Source organism: Asterias amurensis, chromosome 18, assembly GCF_032118995.1.
Source record: "Asterias amurensis chromosome 18, ASM3211899v1".
NCBI classification, from domain to species: Eukaryota; Metazoa; Echinodermata; class Asteroidea; order Forcipulatida; family Asteriidae; genus Asterias; species Asterias amurensis.
This window is the reverse complement of record NC_092665.1, coordinates 10,371,335-10,390,709: the sequence shown is the minus strand read 5'-3', so window position 1 is coordinate 10,390,709 and position 19,375 is coordinate 10,371,335. Positions and strand designations below refer to the sequence as shown.

Sequence of the window (19,375 nt, the reverse complement as noted above, 5' to 3'; positions counted from 1 at the left end):
GCCTACATCCTTATGGACTGTGAAGGGAGTAACCCTGATTCAGCCCCAGGAGTAATGTAGGTGGCATTATGCCACTGGTGGCAGTTGATTTGGGTCAACAGCCCAAATCAGTTAAATGTAGCCCTTGAAGTGTTGTCCCAGGTTGTGACATAAGGCGATCGAGGTCTTCTCAGAATTTAAAGTTTTTGTCATAAGAAATGCTTTTGCACGATAAAATTATAGGTGTTAACAAATGTTTGCCAGCTTTTGGAACCACAAGTTGCTTGCAGTAGAATGTTCTCCTTAATAGGAACTGTGAAAGGGGTAACCCTGTTTCAGCCCCAGGAAGTAGTTGACAACGTGCCCCTGGTGACATTCAGGTTTAGCCATAACCTTGAAGTGGCTGTTCGTGGCCTTGTTATGTTAGGCAATATTTCATTAAAAAAATATACTTATCATATTTTTTTTAAAGCATGCGTGTGATGCAAGGATTTACCAACAGCATTAGGGCCACCATATGCCTCCTTGCATACATAGGGAAAGTTCGAGTACGATCATTTAGTTGACCAATGTACATGGGCAGTTACACACTTACTCAAACAACTTGATTGACCAATGAATATTTGAAATGCGTGGTTTTCCTTATCCGTTGTGAACTAACACGGCACGCCTTGAGTCAAGTTTTTGACTCCATAAAATTGCCAACCATGTTGGTCCACCACAGATAAAGAAATCCAGGCATTTTCGAGGCATGTTTGTGTGGATAATTCTATTCTACTTTTAAAGCATCTTTCTAACCATATACTTTTCATAACAAGCAGTTTTAAACGCTTTTCATGGACCCAACTCGACTGATCCAAGGCAATGTGTCCTTTTAACCTCCCTATGCTGATTTATGAATATCAGTTATGATGATGATCGAACTTTCATGCTCAGTTTTCTTGAAATACAGTCTTGCACATTAAATCAATTGCTCTAATAACGTTTTACTACATCCTTCCTCTGAGCAAATGACGAAATCCTAATGCTGTTGGAAGTCAACGAGAGAGCACCTTTAAAAGCTCTCTTACAAAAACATTCAATAATTTATTTTGCTTATTACATGTACCTTACTAATATCCAAAGCAACAAAGCATTAAAAACAAATAATAGTCTTTATCCCCGATGCAGAATTAGCATCTATTGCGTTGAGATAGTTCAGTGGACTTGTGACCTGACCAATAATAGCAGTTCTAATCCACATTCTTACCTCGTCGATAATCCTGACCTTGACTTCTATAATCCTAATCTGCTTGTTTCATCCGGGCAATTACCTTCTTATAGAGCAGTTTGCAATTGAGGACAATCTGCCCTACAGCCATGATGCATTCTGCCTCGTTAGTTTTAGCGGTTGTCTCAAGCTAAAACAACACAGCCTCATGCAACGTTTTGCCATACAAGAAGAAAACTATTATTAATACTTATAATAACACAGCATTTGTAAGGCACACTTTCTCTATTTAACATTCAAAGGCACTGGTCTAGTTCAATCAATAAATCTCAGATGTTTCTAAAGGTCAATCTGAAATGATGTGCTTAAAGAGCGTTTTGGGAATGGGTAATGTCGTGTGTGTCTACTCTAAGAAATTTTGGGCAGAGAGTTCCAGAGGGCGGGGGCAATGTCAGATAAAGCCCCATCACCATAAGCGGCAAGGCGAGTCCAGGTAACAAAAAGCATGCTGCCATATGACCTCAGACCTGGTCTGGCATGCCGGTGCTAAAGGATGCTCTGAAGGTAGGGAGGGGTGAACCATGAAGAGCTTTGAATGTCAGGAGGTTGATTTTGTACTGAATTATGAAATTAATGGTGAAAGCAAGTGTGTGATTTGTTATTGCTTTTAATTTGCTTACAGAATCTTTTAGAACACATAATCTGACCATCAGAGAGAGGAAGATTCAAAGCCGATTTTGTTTGTCCAACTTCATTTTTTTGTTTGGTTTGTTTGGTTTCTGTTTGATTTTGTTAAGGGGTTTGTTTGTGGAGAGATTTTGATCTTCTTTAATGAAACAGAATTGATGTATGGAGCTTTTAAAACTGGTTCTGGTACTGCCTTTGTTGAAAATGAGAATGTATTGTCAAACAAATCTAGCGCAATCAACTTTGGAGTCCCACAGGGAACTTACTTGGGACCATAATTATTGTCAAGTTATATTAATGATGTGATATCACATGTGACTGAGCACACTATTAATGCTGTTCTTAATGCTGATGATGTTTTTATATTAAAGTGAAGATATGCATCAGATTAACTTGTATCTAAACAATGATCGGCAAAATATACAAAAGAAAAGTTTTTAATACCACCCCGAGGCACGAAGAAGATTTTCAAATATTGGCGTGAAGTGGTTTAAGGCACTGGACACTTGGTTATTACTCAAATTAATTTTATTGCATAAAAACTTACTTGGTAACACGCAATTTTTTGAGAAAAAGATAATTTCTTACTAAAATATTAAAAGACTTCATACTGAAGCCTTTAAGCATCTGACATGTCTGAAAGCACATAAGCTTGTGCAGCAAGGGTATTTTATTCTTCCATTATTCTCTTGCAACTTGGATGACCAATTGAGCCTAAATTTTTACAGATTTGTTATTGTATGCATATGTTGGGATACACCAAGTGAGAATACTGGTCTTTGACAATTACCAAAGGTGTCCAGTGTCTTTAAAGCACAGTCTCTTACTCATTACATTGGGGAAAAGGCACATCACCTTTTGTCTTCAGCCCCCAAGAAACCAAAGCAAATCTCAGTCATCACTATTTCAAGATTTGCAACCAAAAAATAAGAATCCCTCGTGATAGTAAGTCATCACTTCTCACAGATGCAATGATAACAACAAACAGAAAAGGGGAAAGCGGGAAGCGTTGATTTAGAACAAGATCCAACTGTGAGTTTGTCATGGCTTGTCTCGCCAGAAGGCAGATTTCCATGTACTTTTCACTTCTTGCGTCTGGGGAGCGATGATAACACACTGTGTTTGCTTGGGAATTTGCAACACTTAATGTTTTAGCTCTCTCACCATTTACAGAACTTGGTGGGGGGGGTTTTCAACAAGGGGGTTAAACATGTTTAATGTAGTGTTGTAACAAATTATTGGCTTGGACAGGAAAGGGGGTGGTCTTGAAAAGTCAATGTACTCTTGAACTAAAAATTGCTAGTGCTGTAAAAACTGAAATGTGTTATCAGTACCAAACCATAATTGACACCATTATCAGCAACATATACATGTATGGCATAAAGCTTGGTTCAAACTTCCTGTGAATGCGAATTTGACGTGAATTTGAGGTCACAACTGTTTTCGCAGCGATATTCACAACAGAGTTGAGCACAACAGAACTGCTGTGAAGTATTCGTTGCAAATATGTGACGTCAACATTCGTATCGCATTTCGCATGAAGTATGAACCAGGCTTTACTCTTTCTAGATCTCGCATTTGACGAACTTCAAGTTATAAACCACAAGGGAAACTGACTACATGTAGTTAAAGTTTGTAATCGATTTTGAACTTGCTTCTGTCAGAAACCGGAAGCCAATGTAACAGGGTGATGTGTTGGAATTTGCTAGTTCCAGTTATCGAGCGGGCTGTGGTTTTGGATTTGTTGTAGTCATTCAAATATTTGATAAACTCTGTGTGTAAGTTCACAGAATGGCTCAAGATCCTGTACGATGTTTTTATTTATTTTTGCCGGTCAACACTTATTATTGAATACTAGTTGACGTTGCACGGCCTGAGAAAACAATATTTCAAATATGTTTGTGTAAAACAAAAGTACATCTCTTCACTACTCTATCAATCATCACGCTCTCTCTGGCATAAAACGTTGACAACACGTAACGTTGACCTAGGAGTTTGTGTTTGACTGACCTTGGTCATGAGTTGTTTGATTTCACGCAGGTGACTTGCTCCATTTATGAGTAACCTTTGAACGATTGGGAGCAACGGGCAAAGAGGCTCAACTAATGTGTATCGATTCCTCCTCTGACAAGTGTCGCACAAATGTTTGTTTGAGTGGCTTAACTTTTAAGTACAAAACGTGTTTGTGTGATATTGAGTTTGATTGGTTGATCGAGCATCAGAGTCCAGTAGCTGTCATATCGTATTTATTGATGAAACAGTATCGAGGAAATTAGTTTGAGCTTTACGTCAGGGGGAAAAACAAATCTTATCTATAGATCCAACTTACCTGATGCATTCACCCACTGTACATCTTGGTTGGTCACTGTGAGATTCAGCTTCCTAATGTGTTGCTTATATCTATGGTGTTACTTGGCAGAGTGCACTTTAGGCAGGGCGCTTTTTAGAAGTCTAAACTATGGGGTATGGGGTGGGTTTCAGGGAACATCCTGTGGCAGGACGGCTTTGTAGAGGTGCTGGTCACCTGTTCCTCCTCGCCACTCACTGGCTTGGTATTTTTAAGCTTTTTTGGTTCATTGTTTCTCTATGTATCGTCTTGTATATTTATATTTTTATGCCAGTGTAAAGTTTTATAAAACTTAATAAAACTAAACTATGCTGAACCACAAACCCAACAAAATTCGCTATGTTTAGCTAACTAATAAATGTACAAAAGACTTGAATGTGCACATATCTACCCTACTTGGTGTTCAAAGCCACTAAACCCCCCCCCAAAAAAAAAAAAAAAAAAAAAAAAAACGGTAAAAAAAAACACACACAACAAAATAAGTCCTTAAAAACCTGTGACATGAGATAAGTTTTGAAAAGAGAATTTTGTGGTACAAAGCCAAGATCTAAGGTTAAGCGGTAGAGATTTCCAGATGCATTGCGCAGCTGAAGAATACTAAGGGGGGTTGTTAAGCAGCCATACATGTAGGTTAACGTATGATGATGCGGAAATGTAGCTGTAGCTGGAACCGCCAATTTGGACATGGCATCACTGTCTTCAAAGCATCCTGATACCAAATTTTAGTGTTGTTTTAATGTTAATTGGTACAAATTATTTGTCTTATATAAAAATTGAAATTGTATTCACAACAAATTGCTATGGATATTATGATGTTTAACAGAAAATATTGAAAAAGATTTTTTGATACGCGTGAGGCTTGCACAGTCTTTTACATGTTCATCAGCATAGAGCTGCTTATAAAGCAGGTATTGATAATCATAAATTAACACACGTTCTGCTGAGTACAATTAAAAGCAGTGGACACTATTGGTTATTACTCAAAATAATTGTTATCATAAAACCTTTCTTAATTATGAGTAATGGGGAGAGGTTGATAGTATAAACATTGTGAGAAACAGCTCCCTCTGGCGTGACTTTAGTTTTCGAGACAACCGTAATTTTCCACGAATTTGATTTTGAGACCTCAGATTTAGAATTTGAGGTCTCGAAATCAAGCATCTGAAAGCACACAACTTCGTGTGACCATGGTGCGACAAGGGTGTTTTTTGTTCTTTCATAAATGATTTGCAACTTCGACAACAGATTGAGCTCAAATTTTCACAGGCTTGTTATTTAATGCATATGTTGAGATACACCAACTGTTAAGACTAGTCTTTGACAATTACTAATAGTGTCCAGTGTCTTTAAGCAGAAAACCAGTCACAACTACTGTTCATGAAATGGAATTTTGGTTGGTAACCTTATTCTGGTAATCAACATTGTGATGTGCTGAGCTACAACATGTTCGCATTGGCAATTACACATTGAATCCGGTTGCTCATGACTTTTCGGTCCATCAGGGGCTGTTCTTGGACCGCTGTGGTTCACAGGTTAAACCTACCCAGTTCATAGCATTATCATGAAACACAAATGTAACTACCATATACGATATGTATATGCTGATGACGCTCAGTTACGGTATATTTCTCTTTTAAACAATTCCAAAATTTTGCTGATGAGAGCATAAGCCTATATATGTTGAAACATGTTTGGTGAAATTCGTGTTTTGATGCAAGAAATTTTCCTGAAACTTAATGATAAGAAAACAGAATTTTTTTATATTTGGTTCACGCCAACAACTTTCTTAAGTTACTATTCATGACAACTAGTTCGCATATTTCTAGTATCGCACAATCTAGGACATTTCACATCCGTTAAATTATTTATAGGCAAAGTAAGAAAATGTTTAACACAAAATATAATTGAGCAAATACTCCACTTGGTCATAGTTTCCAGGCTTGACATATTATGTGTAACTCACTTTTATATTATTGTCAATATTTCATGGAATGAGCTCCTTTAACAGTCCACTTATCATTCATTATCCACACTAGCTAAAGGTTATCTAAATGTGCCAACAGGCTTGCAAAATGAGCTTATAAACGGCCGTGACTCGAGAGAAGAAGGGAACAAAATCCTTGCCAACGACTGATCGCAAAATGTCAACAATTTTTCCGCCTGGCTTGGTCTCATCAGAACCCTGTTCTTCCACTTGGATGCAGCGAGATGTTTTCCCAAGAATTTAAACGGTTTGGCAGAGCGCGTTCCCTGTAGTGACCTAGATACACATGAGCGGGAAAATCCTGTTCTTTTTGTTTTCTGGTAAATATACTTAATTGACTGTAGGTCTGTCAGCAAAAAGAGTGCTGTGTTTACTGGGCTTGTTTTTTAGTCGGAAGGTAAGGGATGACCTTTACACAAGAAAACTCGTTAGTGGCTCGTCCGGCGAATCTTCTATTTGAGTGCTCAGTTGTGATCTATCCAGTCTTTGTACCAGACATTCAAAATTGAACTCGCAAATGGAAGATTTCAGTAAGTTGTTAAAATATGCATAGATCAAAACAACATTGCTAAGCAGAAATGATCAGGGTCCAATTTCATGAAGCCTGTAAGCATAAAAAACTTGCTAAGCCTGGACAAACTTGCTTAGAAGAAACAGGTAACCAGTCAAAAATTCATACAGAATACTCTGTTGCCACTGGTTCCCAACTCATTGTTTGCCTGCTAAACAGTAATTTCTGCTTAACAGCTTCATGAAAATGGGCCCAGGATTCGATTTGACAAATTTCCAAGATTGATCTTAAGGTGGTTTCAAACCTAATCCCTAAGCAAATCATGGTTTCAGAAAACAAAGTTTGCTATGGTGGTGTTCAGTCTTTATGTTTAAGGTAAACAAAATCTCTTAAGTATAGAATGATTCAATAACAAATGAGACAACAAGAGAAATCGTTTTTTTTAGCTACTATTAGTAAAAACACAATAAATAAAAAACGGATGTATCCTTTTGGCGTGACGCCTAGTGGCAGAGCGGTCAAGGAGACTGGACTCAAGCTCTGATGTCTCTGGTCAGCAGAGTGTGAGTCCCGTTCTTGAGGGTTTGTCACCATTTTCACAAAGAGCCACATATCTCAAAATTACAAATTATTGATTACTACAGGAAGGGGCTTTATCTCAATAATTGCATTTTGCGTTTTCATAAAGAGCCACAGGCCCCCAAAACAGAAGAGCGTCAAATGGAGGTCAAATCGTTTTTCAGCTTTCTCAAAGAGCCACTTATGTCAGTGTACACGTGATCACAAGCTATGCACGCCCCTTTCCTATGTAAAAATACGTTACCTAGTGGTATGTAATAATTTAGGATGAGTCTTAGTGTTTTTTATGAAATTGGCACCAGCCGAAACTACTGTGTAATGCGTGTGGCTTGTAACCGGTTCCCTGCATATATTTGCTTAGCAGAAAAGTGCTGTACTAGCTTTGTGAAGTAGGGCTCTTGGTCCCAAAGTTGATCTTGTGCAAGCAGTCACCCCCTTGACAAACATGCAATTCAAGACCCAGCTTAAATCAGGACAGGAAACTCAATGCTGGTTTCAGCGATGGAACGCTCTCGTGGCGAGTGTACATTACAGTCGGATGAGACAAATAAATTATCAGCCCTAATCTGACATAGATCAGACCCCTATGCTGGCATAAAGTATCGATTTATCTTATTATTTTCCGTAACAGATAACTGAAGTTTTTTTGGCCGATTACTTCCATCGGAGTGGCTAAACTCACAAACCCTACCATCACAGTTCTCCCTTGGGGGATGCGCAGGCATAAGCCATAGTTTGACTCGTATAAATCAGATTTAAGAGATGTTATCAAGGACTTACACGTACAAGTTTTTACTGGAGACTCACCTGAAATATCTTGAGGGTGAATTTTAGTTCGGTCAGTGGGCTTAAAATAAAGATGGGGCTTTTCACCTCTGCGACAGCGTCACCTTACCTGCCTGTTTTCTTGATGTGAATTTTCTTGAATAGTGATCCGGCTTACCCCACTTGTCAAATTGTTTTGGATTTGCTTTTTATTGATGTTAAACTCTATATGCCACTTTGAACAACATGGAGTATGTTATTGACAATTGTGAAAGCACTAACATGTCATATGCTAGTTTAGGGCACTAACATGTCAGACGCTAGTTTAGGGCACTGGACACCTTTGGTAACTGTTAAAGACCTGTCTTCTCAATTGGTGCATCTTAACATATGCAAAACCCCCAAAAACTGTGAAAGTTTGAACTTAATTGGTCGTGGAAATTGCGAGAGATAATGAAAGAAAACACCCTTGTCGCACAAGTTGTGTGCTTTCTGGTGCCTTGAATTCGAGACCTTGGGCGTGGTCTCAAAATCAATTCGAATAACTGGTGAGAAATTACTTCTTTCTCAAAAACAACGATACTTCAGAGGGAGCCGTTTCTCACAATGTTTTATACCATCAACAGAGCTCTCTATTGCTTGTTACCAAGTAAATTTGTATGCAAACAATTATTTGAGTAATTACCATTAGTGTCTGTGCCTTTAAGCTTCAGCTTTATTAGTCATCACATTTTAAAGAAAATAAGTGAAAATCAAAGAGCAAGCTTCTCAAGAAAGTCACATAAATCCATTGTACATGCTAAACGAATATCGAGAAATTGTATTACTTATTTCTCAAAAAATACAGCACCTCGGCAAGTAATTTTTTAAGAGAAGCTTTCTTTCACTATTATCTATAAACTGTGTAAGTTTAAAGGAACATGTTGCCTTGGATCGGTCGAGTTGGTCTCTGAAAAGCGTCCTGTAACCGTTTGTTATAAAAATCGATATGGTTAGAAAGATGATGTAAAAGTAGAATACAATGATCTACACAAATATGCCTCGAAATTGCGTGGTTTTTGTTTTACCTCGTCGACAAACACGGTCGGCCATTTATGGGAGTCAAAGTTTTGACTCCCATAAATGGCCGACCGTGTTAGTTCGCGACGTAAAATGAAAACCCTGCAATTTTGAGTGATACTTGTGTGGATCATTATATTCTACTTTTAAAACAACTTTCTAACCATATGCATTTCATAACAAACGGTTACAAACGCTTTTCATAGACCAACTCGTCCGATCCCAGGCAACGTGTTCCTTTAATGTACACCTGTTTACTTTTTTTTTTTTTTGGTACAAAAGTACAAAAAGTACCCAAACCCTTTAAATATCCCACATCAATGTAAAGTAAAAACCTAAGTCTTTAATGGATTAGCGTTTGATACCTTCTTGGTGGACGGATACTGAGTTTGTCTGTCAGTGAGTATTGAGTACTGTTTGGGTATTGCCAGCAGGGTCTGGGGTCATTTCTAGGTGTTGACGCATTGGATGTTGGTAGGAATACTTTCATAGCTGTGGAGGTGTTTGTGTTTTATCTCAATGGCTTTAGTGGACCACTTACAGAACTATTTGTTCATTTGTCAAAAAAAATGTTAATGTAAACTGCCTTTGAGAAACCCAAAGGCCTTCTGTATTGATTGTTTGAAAGTGAAATCACACACTAACTAAGAACACATTTATGAGGATACAAGAGTTGCAATGAGGTCTTTAACAGCCCGTTAGAGCCGGCATGGTCGTGGCCATGGGATAAAGGATCAGATCTAAAGGCAAGGACCTTATGCATGGCCACGACCCTGTAAGTTTTTAAATGGCAGTTTTAGACAGTGTCGCTACTTTTTTATTACAATTCATAGTGTCCTTTTTGTTAAAAAGCGTAATAATGCAGGAAAAACACTTTTCTCTGAATTTGCGATTTCTTTCTTGTCCTCAGTTCCACGAAGAGTTAAATTGCATGTGACACTCGTTCGAAGGTTTTGCGTATGCATGCAAACTAACAGATTTTAACTTGAGTAGGCCTATGTATTGAATGCGTTTTGCATAAAATAGCACCAATGTAATCTTGCATTCTTTGCTCAAACGTGTACTTTTAAAACATTTTTAGCTGTATAACCTGTAATGGAGAAAGTGTCAGGGATATTTATTGATTCAAGTTCATTCGATATTTTCTTAAAATTTGTGCAAACAATGTTACTACTATGGCAAGTTTACTCCTAAATGGGGTTGGGATTTGTATCTTTGATGAGGGTCTTGACTGAACCGTGTCCAGCCCTTTCATATCCACCTTAGAATATTAATATGACACCAATTCCAAAGCAACTTCAACAATATATCCTTTAAAGGCAGTGGACACTATTAGTAATTACTCAAAATAATTATTAGCGTAAAACCTTTCTTGGTGACGAGTAATGGGGAGAGGTTGATGGTATAAAATATTGTGAGAAATGGCTCCCTCTGAAGTGCCATAGTTTTCGAGAAAGAAGTAATTTTCCACAAATTTGATTTCGAGACCTCAGTTTAGAACTTGAGGTCTCAAAATCAACTATCTAAACGCACACAAATTCGTGTGACAAGGGTATTTTTTCTTTCATTATTATCTCGCAAGTTCGATGACCGATTGAGCTCAAATTTTCACAGGTTTATTATTTTATGCATATGTTTGAGATACACCAAATGTGAAGACTAGTCTTTGACAATTACCAATAGTGTCCACTGCCTTAAAACAAGAACCCAGTTGGTATCCATGCTCCATCTCCCTTTTAATCAGTGGATTAATGAGAGGGGATTTAGTTGGATTAATCAAATATGCCATATTTTATTATGGGATTCCTCACCATGGGGTTACCACATGTGGTTCCTCGGGTCAAAAGCTGATGATGTCCAAAGCATTAAGGTCATGACCTGAGGGCTTTGACCTACTTATGAGGTCAAAGTTAAGTTGGTCGGTCCAATCACTGATAACGGACTACCAGTAGATGACCAACCTTGGGGTTCTTATTCATTCTTTCAGTACAAGATCCAGCTGTTGGATGTTCGTGACCACTGTTGTAGCCATGGTGGGTGAACTAGTTTCGCCCAGCACTCTGAGCAAAATACACTGTGCTGTCCAGCACAGATTTCCCCCAGATTGCACTTCAGCACTAAACCTGAATAATTTCGTTGAACCTCTTGCCCTTGGTGGACTAAATTGGATTTAGGGCCCACCACTAAAACTGGTCTGTTTGTGACCCTTTTGTTGTCATTTGGGCAGGATGAATAAAATAGTTTTAAAAAAAGCTCTGCAAAGTTGATGATGTAGATCTTGTTTTATTTACTGTTTATTTCTAAAATTGTCAAGAAGATGGGTGAAAATATTAATATGTTGTTACTCCATAATAGAATCGTGGTTGTTTCCAAATTCTGCTAAGTTTGCTGAACATCTTCTCTGTGAAACTTCTACATGGTTTAATTAGTGACTCAATTATATTGTACACATTAACCCTTTAGAAACAGACCATTCATTTCTGTATGATCGTCACAAACTAGACATGATTTTTGTTTTTTAAATTGTTTCGTCTTGTAAAAGTGTCTTACAAATTTGATGAAAAACAGTGTCTATTTTGATTTAGAAACATGGATACATGTGTTAACATGAAAAACTTTCGTAATTCAGGTGAACCACAAGGGAAACTGACTGGGTAAATTTGTAAATGATTTTGGGGGTTGATCAAAGAATTGACTAGAGTGGGATTCGAACCAACGACCTCCGGATTAACGTGCCGGCGCTCTACCAACTGTCAACTGTCAACTGTAGCCAGGGATCACACCCAAATTACGATACAACCTGGGAAGCGGCAGCCAGGGGATCACCTTAAGGGGATGCGACTTTTGGTTTCAGATATCAATATAAACCACAAGGGAAACTGACTGGGTAAATTTTTAAATGATTTTGGGGGTTGAACCAAAATTGACAAAGGTGATCCCCTGGCTGCTGCTTCCCAGGTTGTATCGTAATTTGGGTGTGATCCCTGGCTACACGGCAGTTAACGGTTGTATGGCTTCTGACTGGCACCACCGAACAAAGATATTGACAAAATAGGGACACAGCCAATATAGGGCTAGATAGCTCAGTTGGTAGAGCGCCGGCACATTAATCCGGAGGAAGTTGGTTTGAATCCCACTCTAGTCAATTCTTTGTTCAACCCCCCCCCCAAAAAAAAAAAAAGAAATAATTCATGTGAGTGACTTTTACATTGGCCTTTTTGGTTGATTGGAAGTAGGTCAGATTGAAGCCATTTATTTCACGGCATGTGCATTTTGCTACAAGCCGCTTCCAGCCGCTGTGGTCTCCGAAGGGTCGATACAGTTTTGTCTAAAACATCCAAACTATCATCATCATTTTCATTTGTTTGTTTCTTTTCAGATGATTTTTCTGGTTTTAAAGTACTTCCCTCTGTCTATTCATGACTCAAGTCAAGACACCAGTCACCCTGAGAGCTTCTACGTCAACGTCTATGCAAAACATGCACTGATGGATACCTGAGCAAGTTTGTACAGTCTTCTCAACTTTTATTCCTTCATTCAATCGTTTTATTTTTATTTTTTTATATTTGTTTATTGATGTATATTTTTATGAATTTTTAGGGATATTCGGAATGGTCACATTGGGGAAATCATTGTCGGGGTTCTATCTTGTTTGAATTGAGCAATCCATCAAGCTCTGTCCCTTTCCTAAACTGACAAATCATTGTCTTGTTTGTGCTCTCAAAAGAAAATATGTTAAAATATACAAGCAGACTTTTGGGTTTACTAGGTGGCAGCAGACTTACAAGGTTAAGTTAATGTTCCCAGTAAAATGCGCATGCTCAGAACGACATAAAGAAATGCCCGTCCATAATGAGCTTTGGCCTGTGTTATAGTGGGCAGTGCACAATGGATCATGCTGTTTCTCTAAAGCAATTCGTTACAAACAAGTCATACCATTTCCTAAATATGAAAACTAAAATTGCCAAAGGCAGCAAGTTGCAGAAGCCTGTCATAGAGGTAGGAAACATGCACTACATTATCCAAAACAAACCGATTGATCAATTGTTAGAAATAAAAGGTGCCAATGCATCTGTCGTCGCTCACAGCGCAAACAGTAAACGCTTCAAAAAACGTGTAGAATTTAAGTCAAGATCTGAAAATGGATATATTCATGCTCTGATGAAGATGGCTCCACAATATAGGTGCAGCTATAAAGAAGGCATGACCCCACCCCCCCCCCCCTGCCTGTGTTTGCGTCCTAGAATGCTAAGGGCTGAAATTTTGCAGTTAACGTTTTATAAACTAGAAACCAGAAAGTATTGTAAAGATCAGGTGGGGGGTTTTTCCGCTGAAATATTCCTATTTTTATGAACATTTTCTTTCCAAATAAACAATTTCTTGTTTGTATCTGTCAATTTAAAGCGGCTTGATGTGAACTCCTGAACTAAATGAAAATTGTGGGTTCTTGAAAAAAAAAATCTGATTTTTTATTGATTACAAAAAAAGATTTATGTTATGTTTATTGAAAACTAGAGGACATGAATGAATTTGACTCTGCAAAAACAATGACTTGTATCACAATTTTAATGAAGTTTTATTTACAATTTTTTTTTTTTTAATCTGGATGGTTATGAAAATTTAACAAAATGTCCCAGATTTATGAAATGTACTATATGCACAAGATAACAAAAGTATATTTTTTAGTATTTTATGTATTTTACCACTTCACTTGATTTTTAGTTGGTACATGTTAAGTGTCTCTGCAAAACCTTCAACGAATTCATTTCCAAATGTGGAATTATTGACAACGTTAGGGATTCCAAGTGCAATTAATTAATTTAATTGTTTACACAAATTACACCAAATATATTAGTTGATGTACAATGTAACTGTTCCATTTAGGATAAAACAAAATCCTTATTTTTGTATTATCCTAGCATTGTTGTGTGATTGCACTGCACACTCAGTGCTATACCAGTCCTCAAATCTACTTGTTACTGAGGTGGGATTGGAATCCACGACCCTCGCATTTTTAAGTTGTCTTAACTGCTTGACCAGAGAGAGAGGCGTTGTTGAGAGGCTGGTTCAAATTATGTTATTAGTAGCGGGTACTGTGAAAAATAAATCTTAGATTTCATAAAATTGTTTTGCATATTTTGGAGCTCCTGGCAAATGGAATTTATTTATCAAGAATGGTCTCCAAAGTAATGTTTGCAAAAAGAAACATTATCGTCCATTTTTAAAAAAACATTTGTTCATGGACTTTTTTCAAACTTTTTAAAATTGATACACATTTTTTATTTTATGAAATTTAATTTTATTACAATGAAGAACCTTACATCACTGAGCTGACGATGTGAAGCCGGTCCAAACCACTGTTGCTTAAGTTGCTTGTTGAATCGAGTCATTCCTAACAAAACTACACCACAACATTTGATGAACCTTTCACTGATATGGTTCATTTCTAGAGAATTAATTCCCTTTTTCCCCAAAAAAAAATACATTATATTATCCTTTTAAAGACACAACAATTATGTCTGTTTTTTGTGCGCTGTAAACTCGTTCATCAAATGTTTCAAAAAATGCAAGCTCCGTCCCCAGCGATATCTAACAGCGCTACTAAATCTGATTAACGATCAAATCCGCTATCAATTTACATAGGAAAAACTACCGTAATCTGCATTAATAACCATAGCTTACACTAATCCTGCCCTCTAGCAAAACTCTGGAATAGTGTCCGCTAAAGATCTCAATTGGGATTTGCTATATCTTTCCTTTGTTTGGATCAGATAAAACATGCTCAGTGGAAAATGACTCAGTCATAAGCTCTTATTTTGCCAGAGGGGCTGAAAATGGAGATATCTCTGGAGTGTTGGAAGTCACACATCATGTTGGTTAAAGAACGGCTGATAGCCGCGGGGGTTAAATCAGAAAAACCAATTATGGGTGCAGACATTGATGATGGCAGACGCTACACTGATAAAAAGAAAGTTCTCTAATTTGAGGCTTTAGGGATTGAAAGAGACGAAAGTAGATGTGGGAGAAAATTGTTACAGTTGATGAATTTACGGCGGGACTTGACGTAGTTTCATGGTAAAACACCATTAGTAATTTGACAACACAAAGCTGTCAATCAAGTCCAGGCGAAGCGTTCAGAAGCAAGCTCGTGTGATGACGTTCAGAAAGAAACATAAATTATATTTTATTCATCTTGTTGCCATCATTCATTCATTTGATTTTGTTCATATGAAGATCAATTGCCATTCGATAGGCCTAAGTTCTTATGGTGGTGTTGAGTTGCTAACGTGTGTGGTGTCAACTCAAAAACACATCATTGATTAGCAGGAAAATGTAATTAATTTTCACAATTCTGTAAAACCAAACATTAAGCAGATTAAAAACCGGGCAGCCATTTAAAAAACTAACACCCCTCCCATTATATCTAGTCTGTGATTATTGATTTGTATCCAAATACATTATTATGCAATTCTCTTTTAATGTAGTAGCTACTGATATGCATTAAAAGCAAGTGCAGTGTCTGGCTTGTTTTGCCACTCTAACAAAATCATGTTTTAGTTGATCTATTATTCTCTACAACATGACACTATTTTCTGATCTTTTACTTTGAAGTAATAAGTGAACAACATCTCACAAAAGACTTGGAATCACACAACTTTTGTGCCTCTATACTTATTTTCAGTTGGTCATTCTCAGAGGTAAGGTTGGAGAAATATTGAAAACTGTTTTCGGTGAATTCATTATATTTTCAAAATAAATTTGTTGTACATGAACAATCCCTGTAAATGTTTACTTTGTATTTAACTCTGTTTAAAGTTAAAGGTGTCATCTCATCACACTTTCCCTGAACAGTTTGTTCACTTTTGAACTTTGACCTTTTCCATGACTAGCTGCATAGATAATGAGCTCTGTAAATAATTCACACACCCATTGCCAACTTTGGCTTCAATACTTTGAGCCATAAATGGGGTCAAAGGTGAACATGTGATAACACTAATAATTGTTCAGTGAAAGTGTAATGTGAGAGCACTTTTCATGTAAAGTACTGAAATGCCTAAAGTGTTTTGTTATCATTAATGTATATTTTACAACTGTATCAATGAAAGAGGGTGAGGTCGGGTCAGCCAAGGGTTTGTTGGTTGGGAACCAGTGATGCCCTGTTTGGACGAAGAGGTTCCAATCGGGTGAGTGTATACCACAATTGGGGTATACTATGTTTGCAAGTGATCCCTGTTAATTCAGGCTTCTAAACTTAATTTCTATGTAACTTCAATCAATGTGCGTTGGGTTATGAGGCTGGAAGTGAAAGTAGTCTGGTCCATTAGATACCATGTTACTACAGCAATAAGAGCATACAGGGAACCAGACAACAATGGCCATAATTTTCGGAATGCCTTCACAATTGTATCTTGAGTAGATGATTTCAAGTTGTTGAACTTGTGCAAGTCTCTTGGAGTTAGGCCTATGCAGACTAAATACAACTTTCTTCTTTACAAAATTAGACTTGTGAGAGTCTTGTAAAACAAGCTTAGACTTCTAACAGTCCCTTCCGAGTCAGAACTGTGACAACATGTAAATATTGTACTGCATATCATGTGTATTTGTGTGTGTGTAAAACCAGTGTGTGTAACACAACTCCTGTATTATATTAAAGTAACCAGCAATATGGTATTCATTGTACATTCAAATAATTATAGGCACAAAACATGTCTGTGTATCAGTCGATATTTATTATTGATTGTAATATTGATTGTTGATATTAATTTTCATTTTTGACTATCAAATAAGGATGTTGATATTAAGTATTGATCGTTGGTTAACTGATGTCAATTATTGTTATTGATTTAAGTATTGGCTGTTAAATCTTGATATGAAGTAATGTTGATTGATTACTGAGATTGATTAATCATATTGATTGTCAATATTGACTATTATTGATATTAGCATATAGAGAACTAATTTTGTGTGTGTGCTAAAACATTGCATAACTATAAACTGACTTCCTCTGATTTGAATTGTATTGCAAGTAACATACAGTGTACAAAATGGTCGGTCAGAACTAACACAGTCTGATATTGGAAAACAAAATATTAATAATTTTTTAGTTTTACCCAGAATTATTGTTATCACTAAAATTACCCAGGATATCAAACCATGCGTAAGCGCGGCTGACACTGCTTTTATGTTGTGTTTAGTTTAAACATAATTATTTTAATTCTTAACAAAGATTTGTTTTATTACAATTAAATTGCACTGCATAGGCCTAGCTCATAAAGCATTACAGAATAGAATATTGTCATGAAAATGGTCAATTTGCATTTTATAACTTCTTTAACAAAACTGTTTATTACAATTTTCAAAAGTACTAATGTTAGACTGTTAGGTTCTATTTTTGGTAACAATCCGTAGCATTGTAAAACAAAGAATGCATAATTTCTCTGTTGGTTTTTCTTTCCAATGACATTAACAGTGTCAATACTTGTTGTTGCTCTTAAAGCCATTGGACCCTTTCGGTAAACAGTACCGTCCAAAGGCCCACACTTCGTGTATCACAACTTATATATAAAATAACAAACCTGTGAAAATTTAGGCTCAATCGGTTATCAGAGTCGGGAGAAAACAACGGGAAAAACCCACCCTTGTTTCCGCAAGTTTCGCCGTGTCATGACATGTGTTTTTAATTAATCTGTAATTCTTGATATCGAGAATTAATAATTGTTTTAATGTTTTCTCAAAAAGTAAAGCATTTCATGGAATAATTATTCAAGAGAAGTCTTTCACCAATACCTTCTGTAAACCCCGTAAGTTATTTGTAAATCTGTGATTTTTTTTTTCTGTATTGAAAGTGTCTAATGGCTTTAAACGGCAAATTATTTTTCTAAATTATCAATGATGATTTGCTAAAATATAAACTCCTTGACAATGTTTCTGCAGTTAACTGTTTTTTTAAAGGATCTTATGTTACCAGTATATTTTACATTGTTTTAAAACCACTGCCTTAATTACAAACGTCCCATATAACACCCTCTGTTAATGAGATTCCATATTTAATGTGCTAAGATTATAACAGACTAGGAAAATCACCTGGTTTGCAAGTTGGAGATTAGTGAGTTTGTAGAAAGGAGGTTGGTATGAGATCAAGTTGTTGGGAAAAGCTTCTTTTGTTCAACAGTTTATCTGTTATGTTTAAGGAGTATCACAATTAAAGAAAGCACAAAATTAACTTTTTCTTTCTTGTTTCATTGTTTTTGCTGTTGTTGAAAGTTAAACCTGTTTGTATCAATTTTTATCATAACTTTCCCAGTCCTGCAGTTTACTTATGACAAGTTTCATCACAACCTGGGAGCCCTGATATCAGTGTTTGAAGAAACTTTATAAATTTGGGTTTTAAAGGGTCTGTGTATGTTTGGCAATGACTCTGATCATTAATGGCAACAACAACTTATATGGTGGTAAGTACAGCGGCTTTCAATTTTTTTAAAAGCATTTTCCAAGTACTGTGGTACTACACTTCTAATACCCCCCCAAAAAAAAAAAAAAATAAATAAAAATAATAATAATAAATAAATAAATAAATAAATAAAATATTATAAGAAGTGTAACCACAGTAACATTTCTCATATTGTGAACTGTTCCAAAAACCAAGGTTTACTTTGCCTTTTGTGGTAAAGTTTGTCCACATTTTCGCGGTAGTTACTTTCTGGGGTTGTAAGAAACAATTCCAACGGCTGACCTGCCAAAAATAAGAAATCTGAAGAGAAAAAAATGATTGGTTTTCAAGTATTTTTGAATAATTATCATTGCTGTGGGAAGTTAGTGTGGTGCACCCATTAATATAATACTCTGCGGCAAGTTAGTTATAGCGCCCTCTGTTGGTATAATTTGTATTCCGCCCGAATTCTTTCTGTGATATGGCCATGGGTGCACCCCACCAAATAATCTCCCATAACACACAGTGCAAAATGCTACATATTCAAAAATACACGAAAAATACTTAAAAGTCTCACAGCTTTTAACTTGAAAGGGGAAATTATAGATTGACTCTTGAACTTTTATTCTCTGCTCAATTTCATATGGGGAGTCCCTGGGCCCGTCGAGTTATTCTCCCACCAAGTAAAAACACCCATTCACAGGTCTAATTTCAAAACCTCCGAGCATCAATCTTGAAAAATGTCCCTCTACACCTCTCAGCAAATAGGACCATTTATTTCAGGGCCTATGTCATCCCAAATACCTCAAGCTGGAAGTCAACAA

General features: G+C 36.7%; 1 protein-coding gene across 1 annotated transcript in view; it reads left to right on the top strand.

The window, feature by feature from the left end:
• Positions 1–18,338, top strand: part of LOC139950246 (phosphatidylinositol 4,5-bisphosphate 3-kinase catalytic subunit alpha isoform-like) — a 65,544-nt gene extending 47,206 nt beyond the window's left edge. Inside the window, exon 20 of the mRNA XM_071948861.1 lies at positions 12,501–18,338. The gene's annotated coding sequence lies outside the window, so the exon portion shown is untranslated. The remainder of the gene's footprint in view (positions 1–12,500) is intronic.
• Positions 18,339–19,375: the final 1,037 nt, after the last annotated feature.